Genomic DNA, 25591 nt, shown 5'->3' with positions numbered 1-25591 from the left:
ACATAGAGTCCCTGTTGTCCCACAACCCAAACCCAACAGCAAACGTAATGGCTGACCCAACGTCCGACCCCACAGAGTGTAACCCAAGCTGGGCCACAAACAACACTGCAACAGTCATGGTCCCAAGTTCCAATCCTAACCTGATCCCCAGAACCAAACCCAATTTGAGGATCCAAATCTTTCAGGCTCCAAGTCCCGAGGCTTTAACCACTCTACCCCCAACGATTGACAGGGAAACCTTAACCTGTCACTGCAACATTATGCCTAAATCTTAACCAAAAACACATATGTATTGTATCCCTGAATCTTACCCAACTACTAACCTTAACTTGTCACTGCAACATTATACCTAATCTTAACCAAAAACACATATGTATTGTATCCCTGAATCTAACCCAACTACTAACCTTAACCTGTCACTGCAACATTAAGCCTAATCTTAACCCTTAACTTAACCAACCCACATCAATAGGGTTTCTCACCTTGATCCTACACCTAAAAATTCAATCCTAAAATTAACCCAGTAGGGCCTGACTCTTAAAACTCAACACTATATGGTCTCTTCTGGTAATCCTACATCTAAATTTAACTCTAAATTTAACCTGAAAACGGTCTGACCTCCTAAAACTCAACACTATGACCAATTATTCTAGAAACTCACCATTTTGATCCGTTAAGTCGCCACCTTAAAAATTGATATGTAGATAGGATTAAGAGGAATTCTAAGCCCATAAAAGCTTTCCACACCAGAAATAACCACAAGTCTTGTGACAATGCTTAACAAGCGCCGGCCCGTGCATTTCCCTCGACTCCTCCTTTCAACCTCGCTTGGAGTAAATCTAAGTTTGGGGAGGATCGTTGTACATTGTCTAACACCTAACCCGCCAGAGCCTATCGGACCAAGCCTGTTACAAAGACACAAGGTTGAAAAAATAAAAATTCCTTTCATCAAACCTCCTGAGGCTCCATTCCCCGCCTGGGGCAATGAATTGTTGGAGGTCTAAAATTCTTAGATGCCGATCTTGGCACAGTGGTGATAACAGCTCACTGTGGTGACTCTTCCCCACGTAATATCCCCCCCTAATCATGAGTCGACCCCTTTTCGTAACACCCTCAACCATCGCTTCTAAATCTAAAATGTAATGCCATTACATGCCCTTATCCTTAACTTAACCTTTTCATCACACCCCAAAATAATTTTTACATACAAAAATAACTAATCCTACTCCGCCCCCAATCCTCGCTCAGAGTCTGGTCTGAGAACACATAAAGCCGTGGACGCCTTGGGTGCCGCGAAGAGGTTCCCTCTGTAGCACTTGTGTTTCTCATCTGACTTGAACAACTGAGTCGATAATAACTTTCTTAGTCTTTCGTTTTAACCATACACCTAAAATTTAACCCTATTTCTAAACTTAATTCTGAACTTAAGCCCTACACGGCCTGACTCCTAAAACTCAACACCTCGCTAACCTTAACCTGATATCTTAAATTTACACCCCCAATCTTTGCTCAGAGTCTGGTCTGAGAACACATAAAGCCGTGGACGCCTTGGGTGCCGCGAAGAGTTCTTCTCTGTAGCACTTGTGTTTCTCTTCTGACTTGAACAACTGAGTAAATAATAACTTTCTTAGTCTTTCGTTTTAACCATACACCTAAAATTTAACCCTATATCTAAACTTAATTCTGAGCTTAAGCCCTACACGGCCTGACTCCTAAAACTCAACACCTCGCTAACCTTAACTGGATATCTTAAATTTACGCCCCCAATCTTTGCTCAGAGTCTGGTCTGAGAACACATAAAGCCGTGGACGCCTCGGGTGCCGCGAAGAGTTCTTCTCTGTAGCACTTGTGTTTCTCTTCTGACTTGAACGACTGAGTAAATAATAACTTTCTTAGTCTTTCGTTTTAACCATACACCTAAAAAATTTAACCCTATATCTAAAACTTAATTCTGAGCTTAACCCCTACACGGCCTGACTCCTAAAACTCAACACCTCGCTAACCTTAATTAGATATCTTAAATTTACGCCCCCAATCCTTACTCAAAGTCTGGTCTGAGAACACATAAAGCCGTGGACGCCTTGGGTGCCGCGAAGAGTTCTTCTCTGTAGCATTTGTGTTTCTCTTCTGACTGGAACAACTGAGTAAATAATAACTTTCTTAGACTCTTGTTTTAACCATACACCTAAATCCAATAATAAAACTTAAATTTCAACACTAGACCTAATTAATCTAGAACCTCACCCGCTTGATCGGGTAAGACGCCACCTTAAACAGCGGTTATAGAGATAGGATTAAGAGGAATTCCAAACCCATAAAAGCTTTCCACACCAGAAATAACCGCGGATTCTATAACAATACTTAACAAGCGCTGGCCCGTGCATTTCCCTCGTTCCCTCCATTAACCTCGCTTGGAGTAAATCCAGTCGTGAGTGAGGACCGTTGTATCATGTTCCACACCGGATCTGTGACCAGGTTAATTTGTATCTTTCCACACCTCTCCGGCCCTCCATCCCCTGTGGGGGTTCTGGAGGGTTGGGGAGGTGGCCGTATGAATGCCAATCCCGGCATCAAGGGAGGCCTGCCCAATCTGGTGGCCCTCCCACACGGCTTCTCAAAAAACCGCCCAACTCTCTGGTTCTGTACAATACGTTATTAATTTTAGTTCCTTCTCCTCCTCTGTGCCCCCGCAGAATCTCAAAATGTCTGGGGAGAACCAACAGTTCAAAAAGCTCGTCAGAGCGATGCACATATATCTCAAAATGCATCACCACCTGTCCAATGTCACCGTTTCGGATGGTACGATACCAGAACCACCCTCTCTCCGTCATTTCATGGGTGTTTTACACACAACGATAAAACCGGCCAACCCCAACGAAATAACAGAGCTTATGCTGTATGGAAATGCCAGGAACTGGCTCCACAATAGCTTACAAATCATGGAGGACCATTATCTAGAGAATTTGAAGAAAGCAGAAAAAGAGATTGCGGACTTGCCGTTAGATGACTGGAATGAAGCTTGGAAAGTGGCCATAAAATGGAATAGACGCAACTTGAAAAACATAAAAGAAACCACAATAGTTAACACCACGGAAAAGATTACAAAGTACATAGAGTCCCTGTTGTCCCACAACCCAAACCCAACAGCAAACGTAATGGCTGACCCAACGTCCGACCCCACAGAGTGTAACCCAAGCTGGGCCACAAACAACACTGCAACAGTCATGGTCCCAAGTTCCAATCCTAACCTGATCCCCAGAACCAAACCCAATTTGAGGATCCAAATCTTTCAGGCTCCAAGTCCCGAGGCTTTAACCACTCTACCCCCAACGATTGACAGGGAAACCTTAACCTGTCACTGCAACATTATGCCTAAATCTTAACCAAAAACACATATGTATTGTATCCCTGAATCTTACCCAACTACTAACCTTAACCTGTCACTGCAACATTATACCTAATCTTAACCAAAAACACATATGTATTGTATCCCTGAATCTAACCCAACTACTAACCTTAACCTGTCACTGCAACATTAAGCCTAATCTTAACCCTTAACTTAACCAACCCACATCAATAGGGTTTCTCACCTTGATCCTACACCTAAAAATTCAATCCTAAAATTAACCCAGTAGGGCCTGACTCTTAAAACTCAACACTATATGGTCTCTTCTGGTAATCCTACATCTAAATTTAACTCTAAATTTAACCTGAAAACGGTCTGACCTCCTAAAACTCAACACTATGACCAATTATTCTAGAAACTCACCATTTTGATCCGTTAAGTCGCCACCTTAAAAATTGATATGTAGATAGGATTAAGAGGAATTCTAAGCCCATAAAAGCTTTCCACACCAGAAATAACCACAAGTCTTGTGACAATGCTTAACAAGCGCCGGCCCGTGCATTTCCCTCGACTCCTCCTTTCAACCTCGCTTGGAGTAAATCTAAGTTTGGGGAGGATCGTTGTACATTGTCTAACACCTAACCCGCCAGAGCCTATCGGACCAAGCCTGTTACAAAGACACAAGGTTGAAAAAATAAAAATTCCTTTCATCAAACCTCCTGAGGCTCCATTCCCCGCCTGGGGCAATGAATTGTTGGAGGTCTAAAATTCTTAGATGCCGATCTTGGCACAGTGGTGATAACAGCTCACTGTGGTGACTCTTCCCCACGTAATATCCCCCCCTAATCATGAGTCGACCCCTTTTCGTAACACCCTCAACCATCGCTTCTAAATCTAAAATGTAATGCCATTACATGCCCTTATCCTTAACTTAACCTTTTCATCACACCCCAAAATAATTTTTACATACAAAAATAACTAATCCTACTCCGCCCCCAATCCTCGCTCAGAGTCTGGTCTGAGAACACATAAAGCCGTGGACGCCTTGGGTGCCGCGAAGAGGTTCCCTCTGTAGCACTTGTGTTTCTCATCTGACTTGAACAACTGAGTCGATAATAACTTTCTTAGTCTTTCGTTTTAACCATACACCTAAAATTTAACCCTATTTCTAAACTTAATTCTGAACTTAAGCCCTACACGGCCTGACTCCTAAAACTCAACACCTCGCTAACCTTAACCTGATATCTTAAATTTACACCCCCAATCTTTGCTCAGAGTCTGGTCTGAGAACACATAAAGCCGTGGACGCCTTGGGTGCCGCGAAGAGTTCTTCTCTGTAGCACTTGTGTTTCTCTTCTGACTTGAACAACTGAGTAAATAATAACTTTCTTAGTCTTTCGTTTTAACCATACACCTAAAATTTAACCCTATATCTAAACTTAATTCTGAGCTTAAGCCCTACACGGCCTGACTCCTAAAACTCAACACCTCGCTAACCTTAACTGGATATCTTAAATTTACGCCCCCAATCTTTGCTCAGAGTCTGGTCTGAGAACACATAAAGCCGTGGACGCCTCGGGTGCCGCGAAGAGTTCTTCTCTGTAGCACTTGTGTTTCTCTTCTGACTTGAACGACTGAGTAAATAATAACTTTCTTAGTCTTTCGTTTTAACCATACACCTAAAAAATTTAACCCTATATCTAAAACTTAATTCTGAGCTTAACCCCTACACGGCCTGACTCCTAAAACTCAACACCTCGCTAACCTTAATTAGATATCTTAAATTTACGCCCCCAATCCTTACTCAAAGTATGTATTGTATCCCTGAATCTAACCCAACTACTAACCTTAACCTGTCACTGCAACATTATGCCTAAATCTTAACCAAAAACACATATGTATTGTATCCCTGAATCTTACCCAACTACTAACCTTAACCTATCACTGCAACATTATACCTAATCTTAACCAAAAACACATATGTATTGTATCCCTGAATCTAACCCAACTACTAACCTTAACCTGTCACTGGAACATTATGCCTAGTCTTAACCAAAAACACATATGTATTGTATCCCTGAATCTTACCCAACTACTAACCTTAACCTGTCACTGCAACATTATGCCTAAATCTTAACCAAAAACATATATGTATTGTATCCCTGAATCTTACCCAACTACTAACCTTAACCTGTCACTGCAACATTATACCTAATCTTAACCAAAAACACATATGTATTGTATCCCTGAATCTAACCCAACTACTAACCTTAACCTGTCACTGCAACATTATGCCTAATCTTAACCCTTAACTTAACCAACCCACAGCAATAGGGTTTCTCACCTTGACCCTACACCTAAAAATTCAATCCTAAAATTAACCCAGTAGGGCCTGACTCTTAAAACTCAACACTATATGGTCTCTTCTTGTAATCCTACATTTAAATTTAACTCTAAATTTAACCTGAAAACGGTCTGACCTCCTAAAACTCAACACTATGACCAATTATTCTAGAAACTCACCATTTTGATCCGTTAAGTCGCCACCTTAAAAATTGATATGTAGATAGGATTAAGAGGAATTCTAAGCCCATAAAAGCTTTCCACACCAGAAATAACCACAAGTCTTGTGACAATGCTTAACAAGCGCCGGCCCGTGCATTTCCCTCGACTCCTCCTTTCAACCTCGCTTGGAGTAAATCTAAGTTTGGGGAGGATCGTTGTACATTGTCTAACACCTAACCCGCCAGAGCCTATCGGACCAAGCCTGTTACAAAGACACAAGGTTGAAAAAAATTAAAATTCCTTTCATCAAACCTCCTGATGCTCCATTCCCCGCCTGGGGCAATGAATTGTTGGAGGTCTAAAATTCTTAGATGCCGATCTTGGCACAGTGGTGATAACAGCTCACTGTGGTGACTCTTCCCCACGTAATATCCCCCTCTAATCATGAGTCGACCCCCTTTTCGTAACACCCTCAACCATCGCTTCTAAATCTAAAATGTAATGCCATTACATGCCCTTATCCTTAACTTAACCCTTTCATCACACCCCAAAATAATTTTTACATACAAAAATAACTAATCCTACTCCGCCCCCAATCCTCACTCAGTGTCTGGTCTGAGAACACATAAAGCCGTGGACGCCTTGGGTGCCGCGAAGAGGTTCCCTCTGTAGCACTTGTGTTTCTCATCTGACTTGAACAACTGAGTCGATAATAATTTTCTTAGTCTTTCGTTTTAACCATACACCTAAAATTTAACCCTGTATCTAAACTTAATTCTGAACTTAAGCCCTACACGGCCTGACTCCTAAAACTCAACACCTCGTTAACCTTAACCTGATATCTTAAATTTACACCCCCAATCTTTGCTCAGAGTCTGGTCTGAGAACACATAAAGCCGTGGACGCCTTGGGTGCCGCGAAGAGTTCTTCTCTGTAGCACTTGTGTTTCTCTTCTGACTTGAACGACTGAGTAAATAATAACCTTCTTAGTCTTTCGTTTTAACCATACACCTAAAAAATGTAACCCTATATCTAAAACTTAATTCTGAGCTTAACCCCTACACGGCCTGACTCCTAAAACTCAACACCTCGCTAACCTTAATTAGATATCTTAAATTTACGCCCCCAATCCTTACTCAGAGTCTGGTCTGAGAACACATAAAGCCGTGGACGCCTCGGGTGCCGCGAAGAGTTCTTCTCTGTAGCACTTGTGTTTCTCTTCTGACTTGAACGACTGAGTAAATAATAACTTTCTTAGTCTTTCGTTTTAACCATACACCTAAAAAATGTAACCCTATATCCAAACTTAATTCTGAGCTTAACCCCTACACGGCCTGACTCCTAAAACTCAACACCTCGCTAACCTTAATTAGATATCTTAAATTTACGCCCCCAATCCTTACTCAAAGTCTGGTCTGAGAACACATAAAGCCGTGGACGCCTTGGGTGCCGCGAAGAGTTCTTCTCTGTAGCACTTGTGTTTCTCTTCTGACTGGAACAACTGAGTAAATAATAACTTTCTTAGACTCTTGTTTTAACCATACACCTAAATCCAATAATAAAACTTAAATTTCAACACTAGGCCTAATTAATCTAGAACCTCACCCGCTTGATTGGGTAAGACGCCACCTTAAACAGCGGTTATAGAGATAGGATTAAGAGGAATTCCAAGCCCATAAAAGCTTTCCACACCGGAAATAACCGCGGATTCTATAAAAATACTTAACAAGCGCTGGCCCGTGCATTTCCCTCGTTCCCTCCATTAACCTCGCTTGGAGTAAATCCAGTCGTGAGTGAGGACCGTTGTATCATGTTCCACACCGGATCTGTGACCAGGTTATTTTGTATCTTTCCACACCTCTCCGGCCCTCCATCCCCTGTGGGGGTTCTGGAGGATTGGGGAGGTGGCCGTATGAATGCCAATCCCGGCATCAAGGGAGGCCTGCCCAATCTGGTGATCTTCCCTCACGGCTTCTCGTCACAAGACCGTTTGATACACCTGTGTCGTATAAAAGTTTCTAAAATTGGCTCCTTCACCTCCGCTTTTTTGGAATTTGCAATAAACGCCACGCCGCACACGTCAGAATCGAATACCGCTCTGAAAAGTGATCAAATTAGTCTCAAATCAGAAATGAAATTATTACAGGTAAGTAGAACGGAAAATAAAAACCCCTAGATACCAAGCCACAGAGGGCCATAGAGTTGATCGTCCAACAAACGCCACGCCGCGCACATCAGAATCGAATACCGCTCGGAAAAGTGATCAAATTAGTCTCAAATCAGAAACGAAATTATCACAGGTAAGTAGAACGGAAAATAAAAACCCCTATATACCAAACCACAGAAAACCATAGAGTTGATCATCTAATAAATACCACGCCGCTCACATCAGAATCCAACCTTTTTTAATACAATGTGAAAAAATACCTTATGTATCTAAATCGCTCTTAGCTCACGTTATGTATCCTATTAATCAATACTGTCAGTGTTGCAACTGTACACTTTTTGCAGATGTTTTTTTCCCTTTAGTATATTGGAATGCCAGTGTTGTAACGGTACACTGCATACTCTTATTTATTTATCCATTTAATTATCTGATTTCATTCTAACTATATATACAATTGGCCTTTGCCTCTTAGTTTTTAGCTTCTTTCTTCCTTTAAGACACTGTTTTAAACACTCTATGTATCTAAATTGCCCTTAGCTCACGTTGTGTATCATTTTAATCAATACTGTCAGTGTGGCAACTGTACACTTTGGACAGAGTTTTTCCTTATCCTGCTTATCTATTGGAAGGCCAGTGTTGCAACTGTACACTGGTTGCTTTTATTTTTCTATTTTCATTCTAGCTAGTCACTGTACAACACTTTGGTTGTTTTTGCACTGCCGTAAATGTTCTTTATTAATAAAAATGATTGACTTACTTATTTTACACAAAAGTACAAATTAATCCTGTCTGATCTTTACTTCCTTTTAGGATAAGGTGGATAAACCTAATATAAACCCACTAGAGGTTGATTTGGAACACCTACGCCATGGTGCAAACGGGTCTCATCTGATGGAACCAATACGCTGACTCCTTAAAAACCTTCTATGCAGCGCGTCGGATTCACAGGATTCACTTAATGCGCTTTACATAAACAAAAAACAAACAATGACAACAAATGGAAGCATAGAAGGACAATATATTCTAAAACATTTAATAGATAAAGATTATAGTAAAAAATAAACACCATAATAAAAGGAAAAAAACAAGTTAACATCAATTAAAACACAAGATACTGGCAAGAGATAATCAGTAAACAAAATATTTCTAACCTTCTTTTCTGAGTCAGGTGAAAATGGCAATCTGTTTACTTTTTCATTGTCCACTAGAGGGCACCAGCATAATAACATTGCAGTTTATTCTCTATCAATGGAACTTAACATGTGGAAACACAAATACGCTTATATCTTTGGAACCGTAATAGATAGAAACTCGGGGTTGGTTACATTGAAAAGAGCTGATTTTTCTCATGTAAACCGACTGATTGTGCAACCTTAATAATCCCGAATCAGCGAACCAAAGACGGAATCGTAAACCGGAAGTTCAACAAACCTCAGAACCAGGAAGTGAGTGAGAGATCAACCTCACCACGTTTGAGCCTCCGTATCTCGGGAACAACAAAAGCTACTAACTTCTAGTTTTTTGCATTAAAAAGAGCCTCTTCTCTACTTTTAAACCCACTAAGAGAACAATCGTCATAATCCCGCAACGACGGATCGAAGACGAAGTTCAAAATGTAGGTAATATGAAAATGTGGTAAACACTAAGCACAAAACCCCCCATATCTCGAGAACCAAAAGGGTTAGAAACTTCTAGTTTTTTGCATTGTAAAGAGCACAGTCTCTACTATTAAACTGACTAGGTCAGCAACCCCTACAACCGTTTTTTTGAAATCGCGATTTTCCAATCTTAAGATGCAGTTTAAATTAAGGACATAAAAAAGCTTATATCTCTGGAACGGTAACAGTTAAAAACTTCCGGTTTTTTACGTTATAAAGAGCACAATCTCTACTATTAAACTAATTAGGATATCAACCCCAGTAGCCACGTTTTGAGATCGTTATTATTCCACCCTTTAAGTGATAATTACATTAAACAATGACCTCCCAGATAGCAAGCACACGTTGTCACAACGTTGCCATTGGTTGGCAGTGTCGGAGGTGGAATTTCAACGTTGAAACAATGTCACAACAACCGCAGCGCCTCAAGCAATTGTATATAGAATGTTGGTTTATAGAATGTTGTTCTGCGACAAGCTGCGTCAAACAAAAATATTTAGAGGATCTACAACGTTGAAACACAGTCACGCCAACGGCAGTCCACCGACTGGCTGCAACTGCAGCGAATGTCAACAACGCAAGATTTCGGGTTTTATTATTTATTATTATTATTTATTGCATTTGTGAGATAATTTTAGAAGTTTGTAAGACCTCTTAAAGGCCTCTTAAAACAAGAGGATTTACAACGTTGAAACACAGTCACGCCAACGGCAGTCCACCGACCGGCTGTTTGCAACTGCAGTGATTATCTTAAACGTGCTAATTACGTGATAAATTATAAAACAATCTTTTTTAATACTACAAAATAACATTTGCTAAATGAACCTTAACTTTTTCAGCCATAGGTGTGTAGATTATACATACCTGCTTCTGTTTGTAAGACTAGGATATTTGTTTTCCCACATGCAATCAAGAAAAGCAGTAGCCAACTTATTCCTATGACCAATAAGTAACTAAGTATACCCACAGAAGTCACTGAAAAAGAGTGCATTTCCCAAATAGGTCAAGCTATCGCAACTCCAACAAAAAGTATACTATAGCTCACCCATTAGAAGTTCCACTCTAATGGGTATAACTGTTAAGCAGTTAGGCTATTCATGGTGGAACTGATGTCCAACTTTCTGGTTATAGGCTAGATGAGATCCAAGCACTAATCATGTAACATCAGATATTTCAGTTGGAGTTGCCCGTGACCTCACCATAAAATATGACTGCCATGGTCCAATAAAGTACCAAAATGGACCAGATAGAAACAAAAAAATATACATTAGACAGAGAAATAGATAGCATGGATTTTAAAAACAAACAAAAAAGTTGCATTACATGTTTGTCACACTCATTTTACAATGTACAGTGGTGCTATTTAGTCAATCACCCTCTAACACACACACACAGCAACACAGCTGAAGGTGTGTGTATTTGCAAGCATGGATCAAATAGGCCAAAGGCACATTTACAGTGGTTTCTGTACTTACTTGGTGTACTTAAATAAAAATATTCAATGGAAATAACAATTGACCAATTTCAATATATGAATTTATCTTGTCTAGGTTCTTATTGAATTGAATTTCCCCTTGGGGATCAATAAAGTATCTATCTGTCGATCTATATTGAAAACTATATTTTGAACTTTTTTCACTGTTGTGTAATGATTGATTGGAAGCATACTCTGACTTCACCACAAGTTGTGTTGTTTGAAAGAAATATTCATGCTTTTCATGTTTTTAATGTTTATCACTGTTATAAAAAATGCCCAGCAAGAAACAAGTCAGTGATTGGTCAGTGTACATGTGGATAATGCAGAGCGACATACATGGCATGGTGCTGGTAACAACAGGAAATGGATGCTTCTGAAACAGAGAAATGATATTAGATTAGTAAACAGAGTGTGCTTTTAGAACATTGGATAAATGGTTGCTGATAATGGGCAATGTAGATATTGCATTAAAAATAAGCCATTTCTTTCTACAACAGTAGAGAACAGTTTTGCAATTATGTAAGTGCATACTGTGTGTGTAAGGCGGTCATACTGGTTTACTAGAATGACCAACATAACCTGGCATGGCCAGATAAATCAGCAATGTAGACCGGCAACACCAGCTAAAATGACTTGAGATGATACGACAAGCAAAACCAGCTGAATTACCATCGCAAGCTGGGTAAACCAGCCGAAGCTATGTTGTCGCATGAGTTTTGCTGGTCTAGCAGGTCAACCATCATAGGGTGGTCAAACAAGCTGGTCAACCAGCAAACCACCTTAAGCTGGTCAGGCTGTTTTTTTTCAGCAGGGTAGCCCTGACTGTAGCCTATAGCCCTGGTCCCTTGTCGGACCTCATAGTTCAGCAGTTAGCCTACACATCAGATGTATGGAATAATGAACACAGTATGCCAGGCTGTGACAAGTAAATACAAACGTTGTTGACATGTCACGCAGTTTCTAAGCTAAAACATCGCCTCACTATCCGCTAGCTGCCTGTGCCCTGAATACACGGCAGAAAAACAGTCTGTGTTGTGTTACGCTGGTAACAGGAAACAGATGCTACTGAAACAGAGAAATTATATATTAGTAAACAGAATGTGCCTTTGGAACATTGGATGAATGGTTGCTGATAATGGGCAATGTAAATATTGCATTAGAGATAAGACATTTCTTTCTACAATAGTAGAGAACACTTTTGCAATTATGTAAGCGCATACTGTGTAACCTGAAAACTGTTGCACTGATTAAAAAAACAATGTAATTGATCTCAGCTGGTATTTTGTCTATAATGGAGTGGAATGGAAATTTCTAAGTGATCCCAAACTTTGGTAGCCTAGAAATCTAGACGCACCCTAGCGGCCAAGGTGATGTAATTTGCTGCCAGGGTAGTCTAGCAACTCTCCGTTGGCTTGCGAGTTGGAAAAATTCAACTTCAGTCAGGCCAATCACATCGTGTATAGAATCAGTAAGCGGACTTAACATAATGATGGCATAGTTGCGACTGTTCTGCGTGAATTCCCTGCTACTTGAAAACAAAGAAGATGGATGCTGCTGCTGGCGAACAGCGTGACACGAGTTAAGCTTTGTTTAAATTGGCAAAAGTTTGAACAACTAGCTCCGCTGGTGGGAAAATGCATGGTTGTAGCACTATCCTATTGCGTGCAGAGGGAATTTGAAAGACAACCGTTTATCCCGCCCCTTGGACTGAGCACTGCGAATGGTCCTACATCAAGATGTGAGGTCTGGCTCATCAGGCTAAAACTTTGGTAGTGCATGTTTACAAGAATTCCCCTCACAACTCCAAGCATACAGACAGTGTCTTCATCATCCTCAGCCTCCATTGAAGAACATAAGACAGGTGAGTGTGCCTCCAGTGTCAACACACACAATCTGACATCTCATAGCTCATAGGACTACTGATGTGTGTGTGTGTCTGGGGGTGTAATATAGTTACCTTCAAGGAAATAAAGCCCTCATAAGTACATTTTTCCAGAGTCTGAAAGCACACACACACACACACACAGAGAGAGTAGGAGAAAAAAACTGTAGGCTACACTACACATTACAGGTTAAAAGGTCCACTGTGTTCATCAACAATATAGAACATATAGGTTGCTCTCGTGCTTATGATGTAACACACACACCTGCGCGCGTATGAATAAAAGTTAACTGAAATCAACTGATTTTCAATTCACCTGGGATCGCCAACGACAGACTTTGGTCTAACATTAGACACTGTGGTGTTTTGGTCAACATTCAGGTAAAGTAGTGGTTATAAGGTCACTTTCAAGACCGCAACACCATAAACCAAGAACGATAACTGTGTAAATTAGCGTTAGTCGGATTCGCTCGCTAAAGTTAGCTGAAAACGGTTACGTTAACGTTAGCTATATCGCTAGCTGCTATAGCTTGCTTGATGCTAACAGTTATCTAGTAAACTTTACGCTATTGTCTGTCACAATAATGGCAGAGAGCAACAAATTGCTATCAAAAAGGTCTTTAAGACGGCATACAAAAAAAAATACAGAGGCCATTGTCTCTATGCTACAATCACTTAATGTGGAAAAAGTTAGCGTTACTCACGACTCCGACTGCTCCGACCATGGCTCCGACTCCTACATGTCAGGGACGGAAACGTTAGACAGCTGTGATGGAGGAGACTGGTGTAACGTTAGTACTAGCTCTAGTTTAGAGGACATAAGCGCCACCTGTGGTCTGGAGGAAATCCAAAATATCGATTACTGTATGCAAGACGAGGACTTTGACATTGACATTGACAGTCCTGATGAGGAATATGACAACATTAAATTACGTGACGATTTAAATGCGTGGGCAGTGGAAACAAACACACCAATCAGCCATCTTTCAAGTCTTCTTGCTGTCCTTAACAAACACCTGCCCGATGCAGATCTCCCAAAAGATGGTCGGACACTTTTGTCAACTCCTAAAAGCATAGAGGTGGAAGAAAAAGCAGGGGGCTCCATGCACTATTTTGGATTAGCTAAAGGTGTATTGGTGAGGATGCAGGACAGTCCCACCCTAACAATCGCTCAAACACTCCACCTGCAAATCAATATTGATGGCATGCCACTTTTTAAAAGTAGCAATAACCAATTATGGCCAATATTGGCATTAATTGAAGAAGACCCAGACCAAATTCCCTTCGTTGTGGCATTATACTCTGGGTTTAAAAAACCATCAAATTTGGCAGAGTATCTCTCCGATTTTGTGGAGGAGATGTCAGTCATCTCCTCAAGTGGTGTTATGTACCAACAAAATCACAAAATAATCATTTCGGCCTTTGTATGCGATGCACCAGCAAGAGCATTCCTCAAAAACATAAAATATCATAATTCGTATTACGGCTGCGAGAGGTGTGTTCAGGAGGGTGTTTGGTGCAATAACAGATTAAACTTCCCTGAGACAATGGCGGCACCACGTACAGACGAGAGCTTTAAGGCCAAATTACAAAGTGATCACCACAAGGATGGTGAAAGTCCCCTCACTGACATCAACATTGGCATGGTCTCCCAATTTGTGCTCGATTACATGCACTTAGTGTGTTTGGGAGTAGTGAGAAAGCTCATTTGGTTGTGGATGCGAGGCCCACTACCCACAAGAATTGGCAACCGAACAATAACATCAATATCACAAAAAATAGTGGAACTTGGAAAAAGCTTGCCAAAAGAGTTCAATAGAAGAGGGAGATCCCTAACAGAGGTGGACCGTTGGAAAGCAACTGAATTTCGGACATTTCTTTTGTATACGGGTCCCATTGCTCTCAAAAACGAACTGCCTGATGTTATGTACGATCACTTCCTCCTTCTGCATGTGGGCATAACCATTCTATGCAGCCCACAGCTGTCAAAAACATACTGTGATTACGCCGAGAAGGTGATCAGAGTCTTTGTCCAAAACTTCTCTGTGATTTATGGCGATTTCATTGTGTACAATGTCCATAGCTTAATCCACCTGGCAGACGATGTCAGAAAATTTGGCCCCTTGCAGAGAATTTCTGCCTTTCCTTTCGAAAACTTTCTGCATCAACTGAAAAGAAAGATCAGAAAGCCAAACCAACCTTTGCAGCAAATTGTAAAACGCATCGCTGAACAAAAACTAAACAGCAGTGTCAGTCAGTCAGTCAATGTCAGTCCAGTGTTGCACAGTCTACTCTCTCACTACACCTGTCCCAAATTCTTTTTATCAGTCCATGCGCCTAACAACATAGTTTTGAGTGGGCACAGCATATTTAGAATTGAAAAAATGTTCAATGCTGATGGCTGCACACAGTTTTTGGGACGGAAATTTTTAAACAGACAGTCGTTTTTCACATCCCCAGTTGACTCCCTCAATTTGAATATTGCTTTTGTTCAAGGACTGTCTGTAGAGGTGGTGGCTTTGTCAGAGAAAACCATTGATGCCAAAATGGTTGCAATGCCTGTCAAACATGGCTTTGCAATATACCGACTGAACCATACATAATAAATAAATAAATAAATAAATAAATGAGTTAGTTAGTAATAAATAAATAAATAAATAAATAAATAAATAAATAATTTAGTTAGTAATAAATAAATAAATGAATAAATAAGTTAGTTAGTTAGTAATAAATAAATAAATAAATAAATAAATAAATAAGTTAGTTAGTTAAAGCTAAGTTCATCTGTTCATCATTTCAGTTTACAGATCATGTTCGCAATTGTACTATTTACGGAAAAGAATGAGGTTGAAGTGGTGCCCACAAGCTGGCTGAGTGTCGACCAAAAAGTGTCGTTCTGGCCACCATACAAAAGTATGCAACGGGGTAAGGTGGCTGTCCAGAATCAGGAGGATCCTGATGAGACATGGGGGGAGTTCTTTGTCAGGGTACTGAAGAAATATGGTGAGACCCTCCTGTAAACAAACACAGAGAGAAAGAAAGAGAGAGAGAGAGAGAGAGAGAGAGAGAGAGAGATAACATGATTCATCATAATGCAACTTCATTTCATTTCTATACATGCTGCAATATGGTTCCTTGTTTAACAAATGTTTCCCTCAAATACAGATTCTTATGAAGCGGCCAGGAAGAAACTGGTGAGGGCCACCAAGAAAGACTCCCTCACTTCTGAGGATGAAAGTTTCAGAAGGCCTAGAATGTAAGAACCGTACAGTACACAAATTAACAAAAGTCTAAGATTCACTGATGTTTTAATACCTGTGGTGTTGTCCTGTTGTCATACTGCAGGCCCTCTGCCAAAGTGGTGGAGCAGTTTGAAGCTCTACCTCAGCCAACCAGCAACCAGCAAAACAACCAGCGAAACAACCAGTGAAACCACCTGCGAAACCAGGCTCCTCCAAACAGCTACCTGTACTCCAGCCTGTACTCCAGCCACCACCGGTGTTTTCATCGGTCTTGAGTGCTCCCACTACCTCCTACTCACAGCCTGTGACAAACACATTCGGTACAAAACATTTTGCTGGTCTGCAACATGACTGATGATATCATTTGTGTAACATAATCATTTAAGTCACAACACTTTCTAAAGCAATGTGAAATGTTTCTGTTTTTCTATTAAACCTTTCTTACCTATAGAGCGTGACCAGCTAATTTTCAGGGCCTTGGAGGAGATAAAGGCGCAAGTGCGCCAGAACACCCTCCTTCTCCAGGCCCTGGCTAAGAAGCAGCCAGCACAAGCAGCGCCCTCTCTACCAGAGGAATTCACATTCCCAATTCAGACACAAGAACATCTGAGGAGAGTGGAGAATGTGTTATTAGAGAAAGCACAGGAGAAAGCTATGGTATGTATTTGACTACATTGATGACCACAACATGGTGAAAAATTTCACGTTGGTTGAATACTTTGGAACCAACTGCATTATGTTTTGTCAACAGTACACATTCTATACAGTTAAGAACAAAAGTATTCATACCCCTGGCAAATATTGATTTAATGTTAATTTTCTCTTGACCAATATGTTTGAAAATGACACTTCTACATGGCTAAATGTTGTAAGATAATGTGGTAGAATCAGTTTTCATATTTTTTGAACATTTTTATGAAAAATGGCATGTCCAAAATTATTCATACCCTTTTTAAATAATCACTGGAAGCATGTTTATTTGTCATCACAGCTCTCAAAATGGTTCTCATAATACATACCAAGCCTCTCAATGTCTTCACAATGATTCTAGACAGCTAGCCTAGCCCCGCCCACCTAGATCTTATTTCAGGGAGATCTAGTCTGGAAACCTAGTTCATAACCATTTAAAAATCAAGCAAAAGCTATATTCTTTGTTCAGGTGTGTCCTTATAAAAGGTTAAGCAGAGTTGTGCATTTTAAGAAGAGTGATCCATGATCAGCATCCATGATGACCAAGTGGTCCATTTTGGGATGTGCTGCAAATGTCAACCATCAAAACACCATATCCACAGTGCAGAATAGCTATTATAGAAATGTATTAGCTTGGGGTGTTTTTTTCCAGACAATGGGACCTGGTGACCTTCTCAAAGTAAATGGTAACACTAAAACAAGGGGCTACAGTAAGATTTTTGGAGGAAAAAAAATCAGGCAGTCTGCCGAGAAACCCGTCCCAATAGGCGGCATCGGGCCATTAAACCACACAATGATCCAAAACATACAGCCAAACAAGGCTTTCCAGTCATTATCTAAAAAAAGGTATGAATAATTTTGGACACAAAATTCATACATATGTAAAAAAAAAGATGAAAATGCTTCTATTTCCATGTTTCTACCACATTGTCAAGCAACCTTTTGACATGTGGCAGTTTCATTTTCAGTCAGAACAAACATATTGGTCGAGAGAAAATCAACATTAAATTAATATTTGCCAGGGGTATGAATAATTTTGTTCTTAACTGTATAAAATCTATATACATCTGTACATTTCTGTTCTTATCTGTAGACAACACACCTTACAGCACTTGGTGGGATGAATGCTGGGGACGCGGTCAGGAGAATAATGCGTCACCTCATCACAGACACACTGGCAACCCAATACAATTGGCTTGGCCGAGGAGGCCAAAAGAAGGCTTTTGCAGCTTTAAAAATCACTGCAGCTATAAGAGGTGTCTGAATGCCACTGCATTGCTGTCATTGTAAAAGAAAAATTAAATACAGTGTGCTTAATAGACACTTTTTGATTCTCCTGGAAATAGTGCATTGTATTTTCAATGATCAAGAACTGTTACCTGTTCAGGTGCTGCGGCAGCGCAAAATATCACTGCCAGCGAGTGCGACAGCCACATTAAGAACTGGCTTAAGTATAGCAGTGACCGCAGTGGAGGAAGGAAGAGGAGAGCTAAAGAACCGCAGAGCCCTGTAATCGGTATGTTACAGACCTGAATAAGAAGAGGGAAATCCAAAGACATAGTGGCAGACATTTAAGTATATGCAATGGGTCATTCCAGGTTAAATCATCTAAGGTTCTTGCTGCACCATCTCATATTTTGTTAAAACATTGTCTTAATCAAGAATGGGTCCCAAAACCAAAAGCCTGTAAAATATTTCTGTTTAAATCCTGTCTTTATCACATTCATATAATTGTCAGTCCTTAGAATTACTTCAGTTTTGTAGCTTGGAATTCACATTATCTAGGAAGCAATGTTTGAGCATTTATGATAAGTATTATTCATGGGCACTACTATTTCGATATATGATGGCGTCAAAATAGCTATTTAGAATCATCAGTGTCTCTACACATGAACTCGAGCATTGAGAACATTGTTCGTGTACACAGTTTACTAAAAAGAAAGGTTTTGGACAACTCACTCCTTGGCTGGCATGATGGCGGCGAGCAGAAAAACTAAGTTTTTAAAAACCTTTCTTTTAGTAAACTCTGTGTACACAAACAATGCTCAAGTTCATGTGTAGAGACACAGATGACTTCGATCAAAGTTTCATGTTGTGTCGAGCCTTCTTGGTGTTTTAAAAATAGCTATTTTGATGCCATCATGTATCAAAATAGTAGTGCCCCTACGATTTCCATTAAAAAAGCCATTTGACCCGAAAACGACGACAAGCTAAAAGTGGCGCTTCGGACGTAGGCTATAATTATGCTTTTAAACTAAAGTTTGACTAGGGTACATTCACAAAAACACCCTAGGATGCATTCTGGCCAGTTACGCTTTAACAGCCCCACTGATTTTCGTGTTCCTCCACCAATTACCAAAAAATGCAACCTCGTTTAATCTTAATGCGCATTTGTTGCAGAGACACCGTGATTTTATATCATCCAAAGCCCAGCTACATTTCTTTGAAAGACAACGATCTTTAAACAAAGCAGGCTACCTACAGTACATAGATGGCAATATCAGTTGTGCTTTAGACTGACAGAAAATACTGAGGCAAAAAGTCCTACCCAAAATAGAAATCTCTCCGATTTTCTATTAGCCTATACATGGCGGTACTCGGGACTTTCAACAACAGTTGCTTATATTTCTGTATTATACCAAAAACATAAATATCTATGTATTTTAATTATTCCAAAGTAGCATAGGCTACAAAATATGTCGAGCTATGTGCTACATTTGAAGAGTTTCAAAACGCCACCATTTTAATGAATTTTCATAAATATTTTTTTTTACATTTTGTTTTCCAAATAATTTCAGTTGAACTGTAACTGGGTGTTGTTATTTTATATATCTTTACTCAATCAAAACAACACAATACACATTAAATAACCTGAATGTTTTAAAAAAAGGAGATAGCGTTTTGGAACCAAACTCTTCATTTCTTCACACAAAAGTAACCAAGTTTAGCTTAGTCTTCTAACCTTATTTTAAGACAATAATTAAAAATCTTACCTTATCACATGTCAAACAGTCACCAAGTGTCCAGTGCCCTAGCTATGGCTAATCCTAGGCCAAACTGACCTAATGTCGCGTGGTTCATGCAAACATCACGTGCATTCATTCTCAGGTAACATTTTGTCGCGTGGCTTTAGTAGGCCTGTGCATGCTGTGCATTTCACGATTGATTGCAATATGAAAATGCTATTTGCAAATGGAGATGCATTTTCAACTAAAAATATAGCCTAGCATGCCTCAATACAACGCAATTCAGATCGTTACAACGTTAAGCGCATTTTCATATAATAGATGGGGACAGTAAACATTTTTTAAAAAATAATTAAAAAAAAACATTCTTACCTCCTAGGCCTAGTTTCAGTGATAACCTCCTAAATGGGCAATCTGTCACTGATGGTTGTCTCCTTTTCTCCACAGCTACTCAGCGCCAGCGTCTGCGTCAATTGGAATTCAGTGATTCGGATTCCAGCGATTCTGACTCCGAGTAAGTAGCACATATGGCAAACCCCACATACTTTGCATTGTTTTGATAAATGGATCGATGAGCAAACTCTTTTGTTTTTCCAGAATAGTTCCATGATCTGGAGGAACCGGAGCAGCCCACCCCCCAATTCCTTGTTGGTGTTTTTTTTAAACATTTTTTATTAATTTATTTCTTTGTTATTTTTGTTATTGTCAATAAATATTATAAATAATATTAACATTTATAACATATTGCCTGCCTGTCTTGAATTAAGCAACAAGCCCCGAGAGGCCACTGGTTTTAGAACAGCTGTTAGGCATGATGCGCAATTGCGGAAGCAATCATTTCCATATAGGCTTGTAGGCTACTGGAGAACAAGTCATTGATAATAAAAGTCATATGATAATAAAAGTATAATGTTCATTCATTTTCACGGTATGGACTAGCAATGGAAAATAAAAACAAAATGTTGGCAATTGGTTATAAGCCAACGTTTTGCAATAAACGGATTTTTGTAGGCCTATTGTGACGCACGACGATTTTCTCCGTGCCAACGTCAAAACAACGTTACCCCACCGGACAAAATGAAGTTGGCACAACATCAGTAAACAACGTCATGCCAACGGATGATATGCCGTTGTGCCAACGTTGTGCCAACGTATGCTTGCTATCTGGGCTCCCTACTCCTGAATCGTTAGCCTCCTTTGCACCTCATCGGCACTAATCTGGACAACATTTACCAGCACCATTTATCCCAATTCCAGGTCAACAACTCTTACTCCCAGCTAACGCAACCGGCGATTACCCTACCCTATTCAAACCACTCTCAACTTATGGAACAATAAAAACAGAGAAGCTGGACCATATGCTTTATCTATCAAACATTCTGTATCCTTTAATAGGAGCCTCAAAACATTCAAAATGTTCTGCTTAGCCCCTCATTGGGGATGGTGCACAATACCATTCACGGGCCCCCCATAAAAGACAAACCCCAGACAGCACGTTCGGTCTTACCGACGTCGGCAATTGGAGGGCACCAGCGGCAAAGTGTCGGAAAGGTTTTTTCCCCCTGCACGCCAAATAAAACTTGTCAGTTTAGGTGGGTAAACCATCGGCGGGATGAGTCTACAGCGCTCCAACATGCATGCGCACTCCGTAGATCGGCGGAGGAACCGTGAGGAACCATTTTGCCGATCCCGCTTTTTTTTTTCTTTCCCAAAAGTGCTGCTGGTGGCTGCCTAAATCTACGCAACCGTTGGTCCGCCACATCAAGCGACAAGCCGGACAGTGTAAGCGCGAAGGTATGTTGAGCTTGTGTAAAATCCGTATGGCACAATTTATATGATGATGATATATGATATGATATGATATTTGGTAGAATGCATAGACTAATCCGGTGTCGGCCAACTTTTTGGATAGTACGTTAACGTTAAGGTTAACATTAACGGTAGTTAACGTTGCTACACAAGGTGTTTCTCAAGCTATCTGGTTACGTTAGCTGCTAGCTGCTAACTTACATACTGTAGGCCTATATATCTATGGTTAACTTAGGATAACACATGTAAACTCATTGTAGAAGTGTTTTTAATCAGATATTGTATTCTATGACGTTTGTTGTGGTTAGAAAGTGCTTTAACGGAATGTGTTTTCAGCAAACGTTAGGTAGGTAGAAGCTAGCTAGCGTTAACGTTAGCTTGCCACTTCGCTGGCCATAGCAAGGAGTCATAGCAGAGGTGAAGTTCGGCACTTCTTTTGAATCTGAGTGACCAGAGGTTACATATTTGTAATTTACGTTCAATTTAAACTGAAGCAGAACTTGAAGCGTAAGTCGCGCCAAAATGCATCTTAGGGTGTTTTTGGGATTGTACCTGAATCAAACTTTCGTTGAAAACCATAATTACGTACGACGCGCCACTTTTAAGCTTCTCTGAGTTGTCGTTTTCGGGTGAGGTGGCCTTTTGAATGCACTACTATTTTGATGCATGATCGTGTCAAAATCGCTATTTTTAAAACACTAAGAAGGCTCGACACAACTTAAAAACTTTGATCGAAGTATCATCAGTGTCTCTACACATGAACTCGAGCATTGAGAACATTGTTCGTGTACACATAGTTTACTAAAAAGAAAGGGGTTGGACTTCGATCAAAGTTTCATGTTGTGCCCAGCCTTCTTAGTGTTTTTAAAATAGCGATTTGATGCGATCATGTATCAAAAGGCCATTTCACCTGAAAACGACAACGCAAGCTTAAAAGTGGCGCTTCGGACGTAATTTTGCTTTTAAACGAATGTTTGACTCGGTACATTCACAAAAACACCCTCTACATTCACATTGCACAGTAGCCTAGATCACAACCTGGTCTAAAACATGTCATATTATGTATTGATTGCAAGGTCTTCAAATTGTCTATAAACTAATGCTCCCTCATGATTATCTGTTCCACAGGCAATGTTAATCCCCACTCATATTCCAGATCCTGCCCAGTTTACAGCTGCAACACAGGTACACAGTAAAACCTTGACCATCATCACCCTAACATGTAATCTATAATGTGGTTCTTAGCTGAAGTTCACTTTGGTCTCAGTCATGTGAAGTTTGTCATCAGGATATGAGCAGATGGATCTAACTAGCCTACTACTCAAACATTGTCTTACATACTGAAATCCAGTGCTCCATCAATCCCTTATTTAATCAAAATGTATATCCCTGTTTGTTCCCTACATTTACTATGTGTGTCTGTTTCATAGCAATGTACAGTTACTCCCAACAACAATTGTTTTTTACTGGATGTATTGTACAGCTCAGCTGTGCTGTTGCCGTTTTCGTTGCTGAGCTTCTCAATAATGGAATAATAGCCATAATTTAGGTCAAAATTGAAATCACAATTATTTTGCCTAAACCAGGGGTTCTCAACATTTTCTTTCCCATGGCCCACCTAGAAATACTTGTAACAAAACAGGGCCCGGTAAATAGCCTATTGTTAACATACTGTATGTGAATGTTAGCCTCTTATATTGACCTGGGTTAAGATGAGTTGCTGCTGATAGAAATGTGTGGCAATTACTCAGCCCACTGACGTTAGTTTATCTAATTGTGATAAACTTGACTTACTGTTCACTCCAATAATTTAGTTTTTCTTTATTTTCTAGTGACACCGGATAATAACGAAGGACTGTTACAGAGGCCTCCACGCCACCCTCTTCCAGAGCTCCTTCAGAGGACTAACGATATTTAGTAAGATATTTTACATGTAATGTATGTTATCTTTTCATAGTGACAACTGTTAATTGGCAGAAGGAAGCTAAATATGAAGGGCTGGGCTCTCCTGAACGTAAACTATTTAGCATGCAGATGGAGAACACACTGACACACACATACAATACACTATTCAAAATGGAGAATGATAAAAATTACAGAAAAAGTTTGAGAACCACTGGTGTGGGGTCACTCGTTTAGCTCTGTTAGTTGGACCTGGGTGATGCTGTTATTTGTGTAACGGCCCCTTTTCTGCATTTCCTAGTGGCACAAGATGATTGGCAGCAAGAGACACCCAATGATGAGCTCTCCTGAATGTAAGTTAATTAACACGCAGACACAGAACAGAGTCTGTAAAGCAACTTTGTAAGCAATTAAAGCTGTGTCACTCACAAACACTCAGTGTGGTTACATGACCTGTACAGTCTAGTCATCTAGTCTGTTCTCCTGCAATCAGACTGTCTAAAGACAATGTTTCTACTACTAGGCTGATGGAGATTGCACTTGGTAGTCACTAGAGTAGCTGGCTGCCTGTTTCGGTTTTAATTTGGGTAGGAAGAAAAGTCTCTCTCTCTCTCTCTCGTGTAGGCTAGGCTGTGCAGAGTGCAAAAAGGCTGCCCTCATTCATACGTCATTCTGACTGAATCCGATATGATCTGAAACTGGTTACCTAAAAGAATCATTCATCTTTGTTTTGACCTTTTGAATCTTTGTGTTTCAAGTGTCCCATCTATCCCATCCAGACCTTCCACACAGGATCCCTCAAAGTAAGACATATTTCTATACTTTTTACTCTGTGTTATGATTGGCTAGAGGCTGAGAGAGAGTAGTCACTAGAGTAGCTGGCTGCCTGTTTCGGTTTTAATGTGGGGAAGTCTTTCTCTCTCACACAGTTTTATAAAAAAAAATACAAGACGCATTTCATACATTGTATTTTTGTTAACACCTATATTTTTTCTGTTTTCCACAGGTCAAAGATTTCCCAGATCAGCTCCTGCTGGATGCACAGGTATTTTGGACGAGTTCTCTCTAATGTTGTCAGTACACTACTGTATTATGAGCATTGCTTGTTAATTGTTTTTTTTTTTTGTGTATGTTTTTTTTTTTAGTTTTTTGTAAAATGCTTTGACTTTTCTGAATTGTCTTTATAGAAACAATCAAACGAAGATAGACTTTTGTGCTACTGTCTTATTTTTTCCCCCTGTTTTATTTTATTTTTTTGTTTAGGTGCTGTGTTAAAAAATCCTGCCCAACAAAACTCCACTGAGGCTGATGTAGAAATGACAGTGAGAAACTGACTGCGGCTGAGCAGTGATAGGAATGGGGGGCGGCAAAGGCGGGGCAAGCAAGCATCTTAAATGAACTAATTGACTGGACTGAACTGACTAAATCTTCCTTGAATTTCCCCTGGGGATCAATAAAGTATCTATCTATCTATCTGACTAACTGACTGACTATTTTTCTTTTGAACTGACTGACTATTTTCTTTTAGACTGACTAACTATTTTGGAGGGAATTTCTAATTTGTGTTGTAGTTTTGTGTGTTAAAATAAATGTTTTGATACTACTTTTGTAAAAACGAAGTAAAAATAAATGTTAACGGTCATCTCTGTGCCCACCTGTTTTGTTATTTCTCCCGGAAATCTGTAGCCTAATTTGCATGACCATCAAACTTAATTTTAAAATCACTGATCTATTCTTTTTTTCTGTTAGACTGACATTTCCCAGGTTGTCAGATTGTGTATGAAATGGTCTGATAGCAGCTAGCCTAAACAAATCAATAAGACCTAATATAACGGTGGGGTCTTACTAGAGCGGCGAAAAGCATTCAAACACCTCGGTCCCTTTGACTTAACTTTGGAAGGGCTGATTTTCAAGCATGCTGTGGCGTTTCCAGCGTTGCAGCCGAAA

The 25591-nt window shown here is 40.0% G+C and overlaps 1 long non-coding RNA gene across 3 annotated transcripts; it reads left to right on the top strand.

Annotated features, from left to right (window-relative positions):
- The first annotated feature begins 7328 nt into the window (after positions 1-7328).
- LOC143099481 (uncharacterized) lies at positions 7329-25286 on the top strand. 3 transcript variants are annotated; one of them, XR_012981629.1, is made up of 8 exons: positions 9624-9633; positions 21649-21727; positions 22871-22927; positions 23575-23659; positions 23946-23997; positions 24403-24447; positions 24651-24689; positions 24908-25286. It is a non-coding gene; the product is annotated as an uncharacterized LOC143099481 (long non-coding RNA). The 3 variants fall into 3 exon arrangements; XR_012981630.1 differs by lacking the exon at positions 21649-21727 and having other exon boundaries at positions 7329-9633; XR_012981628.1 differs by lacking the exon at positions 9624-9633 and having other exon boundaries at positions 21111-21727.
- Positions 25287-25591: the final 305 nt, after the last annotated feature.

This window comes from Alosa pseudoharengus, unplaced genomic scaffold, assembly GCF_046254945.1.
Source record: "Alosa pseudoharengus isolate Yale_2024_CS ecotype anadromous, Long Island Sound unplaced genomic scaffold, YU_APseudo_1.1 YU_APseudo_1.1_scf_29, whole genome shotgun sequence".
Lineage (NCBI taxonomy): Eukaryota > Metazoa > Chordata > Actinopteri > Clupeiformes > Clupeidae > Alosa > Alosa pseudoharengus.
Note: the sequence above shows the minus strand (reverse complement) of the source record. Positions and strands in the feature narration are given on the sequence as shown.